The sequence below is a fragment of the Aplysia californica genome, unplaced genomic scaffold (genome assembly GCF_000002075.1).
Source record: "Aplysia californica isolate F4 #8 unplaced genomic scaffold, AplCal3.0 scaffold00601, whole genome shotgun sequence".
NCBI classification, from domain to species: Eukaryota; Metazoa; Mollusca; class Gastropoda; order Aplysiida; family Aplysiidae; genus Aplysia; species Aplysia californica.
In genome coordinates this window covers 351,052-359,268 of record NW_004797871.1, presented here as the reverse complement: position 1 = coordinate 359,268, position 8,217 = coordinate 351,052, and positions in this window count along the sequence as shown.

The window sequence follows — 8,217 nt, the reverse complement described above, 5'->3', positions numbered from 1 at the left end:
TCTCTCTCTCTCTCTCTGACTACCTCTTTCTCACGTTCTCTCCTTCTCTCTCTCGCTCTCTCTTTATCTCCCTATCTATATTTCTCGCCCTTTCTCTCAATGACAATGACAATGATAATCTTTATTCTCGGAGGGAGAAATTTGTCTTGGTCGTTAACAATGGCAGTAGATGTTAAAAGGTTAGGTGCACTCACGCATAGCAAAACAAGACATGCGTGTGCATGTGTGTGTCTCTGTGTCTCTGTCTGTCTGTCATGCATTTTCAGTTTGGTAGGAATTAATTTGGATTTTTGCCTGGGTGGCGGCCGAAGCCTACTCTTAAGGACTTTGGACCACCAATGGATCTTTAACGTTCTAAACTGAAGAATATTTTGTGGATAAGAAGTCAAGATTGAAAAGCATGACTGGAATTAGCCATTTCGTACTCTGTGTGTACTCTTCTAGCCATCTTTGCGGACCCTGTTTTCCCAAAGTGTACGAACAAGTGCAAGTGCCGATGGCATCATCGACATAAAGACGTATCCTGCTTCGGTTATCCCGGCGAGCGAATCCCACGGTCTGAGTTGCTTGAGCTCGGCTCTAGACCAGTTAACTTGGAATTCCAGCAACCAGAGCTATTGCACGTACATGCAGGAGATTTCCCACCACACGCCAACATCGCAAGTCTCAGAATTTACATTACATTACATACATACATTATTACACTTTTATTTGTCCCAGAAGAGCACTTTGTTTTACAATGGCAAACATACATACATAAATACATAATTATAAATACGTACATACATGTATACATACATGCATAAATACATGCATAAATACATACATAAATTCACACTATTACACAAATACAGAACAGTTTACAAACAATGCCACTGTCGGTCGCCACTGTGCAGCGCCCTATAATTTGAGCTAGGGTTGTCGTGTCTTGCTCAAGGACACACTCCAGTAACCACCCATCTGATCCCCGTGTCACAGACATGCTAGAGTCAAAACTCAATACTCACTTAGCCACTGGAGCCCTCAGGGAAGTATGGGATAATATATAGAGGAAATGGATAGGATGAAGCTAAATAAAAAAAGTTTGGTTTTTCAGAAGTTAGGTGGGAGGGGGCAGGCTTGATTAAAAGAGGATCAAAAACAATAGTATACACAGGAGGAAAAAAACATGAAAGAGGAGTCGGAATTTCATTTGACGAAGCAACAGCAAAGAGCATCAAAAGTTTTTGGGGAGTGTCAGATAGAATCATCGTGGTTAAATTGGAAGGAAAACCTTTTGACAATAGGTGTCATCCAAATATATGCACCAACATCAGAGCATGACAACAAGGAAATTGTGACTTTTTATGAAGACCTTGATAAGGCAATGAAACAGTTAAAATCATAAGATGAAACGGTAGTAATGGGGGACTTTGATTCCAAAGTAGGAAGTACACGTATACAAGATATTTGGGCCTTGGGGGACTGGGTAAAGAGAATGAACGAAGGGAACGACTGATAGAATGGTTCAGAGAAAATAATTTTATGATATCAAACACCTGGCATGAAAATCACCCAAGAAGACGATACACTTGGAAGAGTCCTGGCGATAGAAGTAGAAATGAAGTAGACTTCATACTTATTCAGAAACGTTTTAGAAATACTATAAGTTGTCTAAATCACTGCCAGGAGCAGACTGTGATAGTGACAACGTACCAGGCAATTGTAAAATGCAGATGAGACTGAAGAAACTAAAAAAGTCAAAAGTACGAACTAAAATGTGACATAGATCTTTTAAAGACACAACGAGAACTGAGAGAATGTTTCTCCATAGATGTAAGCAATAAATTTCAAGCTTTGGAAAACATAACTAAATCGGAAGAACTATATCTATGGAGGAAAATGAAAAACTAAATAATGGAAGCTGAGGAAGAAAATATCCCCCCCCCCCCCTTTCCACGACTCGAAAGCTCTAAAATTGTCTCCTTTCACCTCCTTTCTTGCTCTCTAGCAATGTTCTGTTGTCTGCTTTCGTCTCCTCCTTCTGCCCCCACCCCCACACCTCCTTTGCCCCTTCCTTTGGGCTCCTGATTCTTTCTGCAGCCTTTCTACTGCTACTCCTTCGCTTCTTCTTACTGCTGTCTTTCAGCCACACCCCTGACCTTCTGGTAGGAAAGATCTACACCTAACCTTCTCGGACAAGGGCGAAAAAATCTCGGACGGCCCGTGTGCAAGTTGTGCACGTTAAAGATCCCTTGGTGGTCTAAAATCGATAAGAGTAGGCTTCGGCCGCCACCTGGGCAAAATTCAAAATTTCCTACCAACTGAAAATATTAGGTGTGTCCCGCGCGCTCATATGACCTTATGCAATAAAACACTGTACCAAAACAAAATAAAAAATTAAATAGATTCTTTTTCAAAAAATTCTCTTAGACGGCCACACGTTGTCGAGGAGAAAGGTGGCCGTCTTAGACAGGTGGATGTCTTACCCAGTGTCTTTATAATGTTTTTTAAAAAGCCGCAAGGCAAGAAATGGAAAGAGGCCGTTTGTAAAGTTTTTATAACAATAAATACAGGTTGCCGTTAGAGCAGGTTGGACTAGACTTACACCAGCTGATCCGCGGGCGCACCTGCAGTGTGAGGACTCCGTGCTAGACCCGCGACACTTACAATTACACCGACCCCCCCCCTCCCCACTCTCCACCTACCCCCCAAAATTGCGATCCCCACGGCTGTCTGTGACCCCTGATCTGAACACTAGATCAAGTGCATCTGCACTTTTGAAAAAGAAGGGGGTGGGAGTGGACGGTGATCTACGCGTCATGTGGATATGAGTAATGTAGTTATTTAAATATTAAGTGTCACGACGGGGTAAATCCGGGTGCTCGTTAGTTTGTGGGGGCATGTAGAATAATTTGAACTAGATCTATGTCAAAGCGAGTTCATTTGTCTCGCTTTTGGTGAAAAATATAAATCTATCTTTAATAGAATTCGAGATATTTGCGATTGAAGGAGGTGGGGGTCGCTGCTAGTTCAGAGATTAAAAATTAGCAAGAAAATAGCTGCCAAAGTTTGGTGATTTCCAAAGCTGTAGTGTCCTTGGTAAGAGCAAATAAGTTTACGTTTTTGTCTGTTTCAATGGACATAAATGGTGTTCAGCTCAAAACAAAACAAAATCGATAAGAACTGCCAGACGAGCGGTAAAAATATTGGTTTCTTCGATTCCAGTGTTTTGACGAGCACCTGATTTAACCCTGACGCCTCACATATCATGTTGATTTTGTGAGATTTTCCAAATGAATCAGTTTGGCTGCTCTTGTGCAAACAATATCATGACGATTTTTTTTTGCGGGGGGGGGGGGATTTTTTATTCTATTTTTTATTTTTTGTTTTGGTAAGTAGACACTTGCCTCTTCCGTGGTATCGTATCCGTACCCTTTACCTCCTTTGATCGTGGAATGCTGCGTTGGATGGGGTTTAATCTTTAAATCTTCAATCATTGATGTTCAGCAGGTCATAAAAAGAGTGGGGAGGGGGGCAAAGAGAGAGTGGATGCTTTTCGGTCCCGTTTCACCAGCACCGTGAGGAATTGAAGCCCATGACTCGACGTTTTCGATTAAAATGCTGTATTTTTTCGTTTTAATAAAAGTTTGACGGCGTTTGCAGCTTAATTAGGCCGTAATGTGTCGACGATTAGCGGTGTTACAAGAGAGTAACAAACACAAAAAAAGAAAGCGATGTAGGGACGGTAGTTGTTGGTTTTTTTAATAGGAAAGAAGATTCAAACTTCACCAGAGTACCCGCCAACCACCCAACGAAAAAGAAAGAGAGACAAGTACAATAGATGTTTGATAGGAAATAAGAAGCAAACCTCAACCGAGCAACCGCCTACCACCCACCTCTGCCACACACTTTTTGCTCGGTGCATCACTTTTACTTCACTAATTTCTCTATTACCAATAACACATACCCCCCCCCCCAAAAAAAAAAAAAGATACCAACCCCTTGTTTCAACTTTCTGAATTAATTGAACCCACTTTTCCTCCTAGCCACCGATGCGATCATAAGTAATATTATATTTGAGGAAATCCAAGCTTGTGATCGTACTTTTTATTTCGGTGCAAGTATCATGCATAAATCATTTCTCTTTTTTTTTAATTTTGATCTCTTCACTGTCTAAAGACGTGGCAAAGAAGAGAGAGAGAGAGAGAGAGAGAGAGAGAGAGAGAGAGAGAGAGAGAGAGAGGGAGAGAGAGAGAGAGAGAGAAACAGACAGACAGACAGACAGACAGACAGACAGACAGACAGACAGACAGACATACAGACAAGCAGGCAGGCAGGCAGGCAGGCAGGCAGACGGACAGACAGGCTGACTGATGAGAGAGACTGATGAGACTGATGAGAGATAAGACGTGGCAGAAAGAAAGAGAGAGAGAGAGAGAGAGAGAGAGAGAGAGAGAGAGAGAAAGAGAGAGAGAGAAGCAGACAGACAGAAAGAGAGACAGAGAGAGGGACAGAGAGAGACAGGGAGAGAGAGAGAGAGAGAGAGAGAGAGAGAGAGAGAGAGAGAGAGAGAGAGAGAGACAAACAGACAGGCAGACAGACAGACAGACGTGATGATGGGGGTGGTGGGGTGGGGGGAGTATGGATTGCAATCCAACGATCCGGTTGCTTGTACTTCTGACCAGGCTTTCATTTAGCTCTTTTGAACCCTTTCCCTCAACCTTCATAAAATGCCCTGCTAACCGTGAATCGTTAAGTTACTGTTTGTGACACGAACATGATTGTGTTGTTAATATCAGCAGATATCAGTAACGTGGAACAGGGGACACAACCCATAAAACTATCACTCAAATGCAGGATCCCCTTGGTGACGCCCCTTGTCCAGCTTATGCGTCTCCCGTCCCGAGGGAAATATTTTACTTAACTCTAATTTTAAGAATTTGATCTGCGTCGTTGATTTCAATAAAATTCTCAGTTTTATAAATACCATTGGTCTTTACTGCAAAATGTAGATAGTGTTGTTCTAAAACTGCGAATACTGTTTTTAAGACAAAATTTTTACCATATTTTATTTTTAGATACTTCAGCCATCCTTTCTTGCAATGTAAAACCAAACAGTACTATGAACTAACGTGAAAATAACCAACTTGTGCCCGGCTCGCTCAAATGACCGTATTATGCTGTTGCTAGAGCCATAAACCGTTTGTCAAACTGTAACAGTCTCTTAGTCGCTGCCCGCAGAGGAAGTGAATTTGATTATTGAGAAGGGAAGCTGTTTTATCGATTGTCACTCTTTTTTTTCTTCTCTTTTTTAAAAGTATTTTACGGCCCTCGCAACTGCATAAGGTCATATGAGCAAGCTGGACACACTTATAAGCATTACTCTTATCGATTTTAGGACCACTTAGGAGTTTTTGAAGTGCACAACTTACATACGAAACCTCTGAGGTTTGTTCGCCCTTATCCGAGAAGGTTAGGTGTTAATTACCTTAAGATCAGAAGTGCGGGGAAGAGAGGGGGGGGGCAGAAAGAGGAGTCGAAAGCTGATGACAGAACATGGTTAGAGAGAATGAAATGAGATGAAAGGAGGAAATTTTAGAGAAGAATGTTTTTCTGTCACCGCCAGGTTTCTAACCCAGGCCTTTTAAATGAGAGGCGAGCATCGTTCCTCTAGACCACGAAAGCCTCCGATTGTCTATCTGCCGGGGACTAGATTTTTTAAAACTCATCTCAGTCGGTACAGGCACTGACAGGCAGGGTCGAACTGCTCACTTCCTTGACGATCTGAACTTCATCGATAGGGGCGCAGCTCATTTACAATCTTATAGGCTACAATTTTAAAATAAAAACGGTTCTACGAGTGAGAAATTGGGTCAAAATTCGATTGTTCATCAACTTTGAATTTTGACGAATTTCTATTGTTCAACCTTTTATACACGTCGTCATATTTTATGATCATTTATACTAAGATCACGTTCACTTTTCTAAGAATAATAAGTGCCCTTGGAAAACGCACTGTAAGGTAAATGGCTTTTTTCGGTCATTTTTTTTCTTAAAGATGATTTTGTTATTTCGCATTTTTTTCACGGAAATTTGTGTTACTCAATTATTTCTCAACCAAAGTGACCGAAACTTTGTACACATGATCCTGTGCACTATCACACACCAGAAAAATTAATAAGTATACCCAGACTTTTGATAATTGATTGAATGCTGACCTTGCCCTAGCGGTTTTTGCTTTAACATCTGCCTCGGCTCCACCTTTACCATCGATGACACTTCCAAGGTAGGTAAAGGAGCCCTCTTCTTCCAGGGGAGTGTCTTCCACTGTCACAGCAGGGCTTGAAACGTTTCCTAGCTTCACTACTTTTGACTTGCCTGGATGTATACGTAGGCCAACACTCCTTGATAGACCGATGAGTTCCTGAGTCTTTTCTTGCATCTGAGCGTGTGTGAGAGAGAGCAGTGCAAGGTCATCGGCGAGGTCCAAGTCGTCCAGCTGCTATCAAGGGATCCACTGTATTCCATTACGCTTGCCTCTGGTAGCTTCTTTCATGACCCAGTTAATTGCCAGTATGAAGAGAAAATGAATGTGAGAGCACGCATCCTTGTCGCACTCCTGTCTGTACCTGGAATGGTTCTGAGAGTTGTCCTCCGTGGAAGACTTGGCAGTTTGTTCCATCATAGGTGGCCTTCACAAGCTTGACGATTTTGTCAGGTATTCTAAAATGCTGCATGAGTTTCCACAGAGTTTCCCTATCCACGCTGTCAAACGCCTTTTCATAATCAATGAAGTTGACCACGAGTGGTGAATTCCATTCAAGCGATTGCTCAACAATGATGCGCAGAGTACCGACACATGATCAGTTTTTGCGGAATCCTGCCTTGTTTTCTTGAAGCTTCTCGTGTTGTCAGCTTGATTCTCTCCTTGAGTATCCTGTTAAAGACTTTCCCAGGTATGGACAGGAGTGTAGTGCCTCAGTAGTTGTTACAATTGCTGAGGTCTCCCTTCTTTGGCAGCCTTCCTTCCAGTCTGATGGCATTTCCTCCTTTTGCCAAACCTTTTGAAATAGAGCCTAGAGAATTTCCACTATTGTATCATTATCTGCCTTAAGGGCTTCCAGTGGTATATGGCCGGGATCAGCTACCTTGTGGGACTTCAGTGTTTTTATGTCTGCTACAATTTCTTCTCTTGAAGGTGGTTCTGTAACTATTGGGAAGTCATTTCAGGCTGGGAGAATTTCTGGTTGGTTTTCAGGGGGTGGTCTGTTCAAGAGTTGATCAAAGTGTTCTCTCCATCTGTTAAGTTGCCCCTCTGGGTTAAAGATTGCCTTTCCCTCTTTGTCTTTCACTGGTAGAGTGGGCTTGCTGGACCTACCTGAAAGAGTTTTTGTTGTCTAGTGTACAATCCCCAAGTGCCCGTCTGTTGCTGCTTTCTCTGCCTTTTCGGCCAGGCCTTTCAGGTAGGTATTTTTGTCCTTCTTGATGGAATTCTTTACCTCTCGGTTTACTTCGGTGTACTCTTGTTGTGCAGCGAGTTTCTCAGTTCGGTTACGGCTGTTGTTGACTTGGGCCTTCAGCTCTCTTCTTTTTTTACTTTGTCTTGAGAGTCCTGTGAAATCCACTCATTCCTGATGTTGTCTTTGGGTTCTAGGGTGCTCTGACAAGTTGCATTTACTGCCTCTTTCATCTTGTCCCAGTGTTCGTTTACTTCACTTTCACCTAGATCTTGAAGGACTTGAAATCTGTTCTTCAGTTCCAACTTGAACTTATTCTTTTTTACTGGGTCTTTCAGAAGGCTCACTTCATACTTAAGACGACTTCCAGTTGGGACTTGTGCATGCCTTCCCAGTTTCAGTTTCATCTTTTCAAGTATCAAATAGTGGTCTGATGCGACATCTGCTCCTCGTAAGACTAGGACGTCCTCCAGTGAGCGTCTAAACTTTCGGGAGATACAAAAATGGTCAATCTGGTTTTCCGTTGTTCCGTCCAGATAGACCCAAGTGGCCTTGTGAATCCTTTTATGTGGGAAGATTGTTCCTCAAACAACCAGGTTGTTGAACGTACAGAAGTTCTGGAATCTTTCTCCGTTGTCATTTGCCTCTCCTAATCCATGTCTGCCCATGATTTCCTCACAGTGACTATTGTCGGAACCTACCTTTGCATTTAGATCTCCCATGAGAATGTGGATGTCCTTACCTGGAAGTTTGTCGATCATACTCTGCAGGCGGTTGT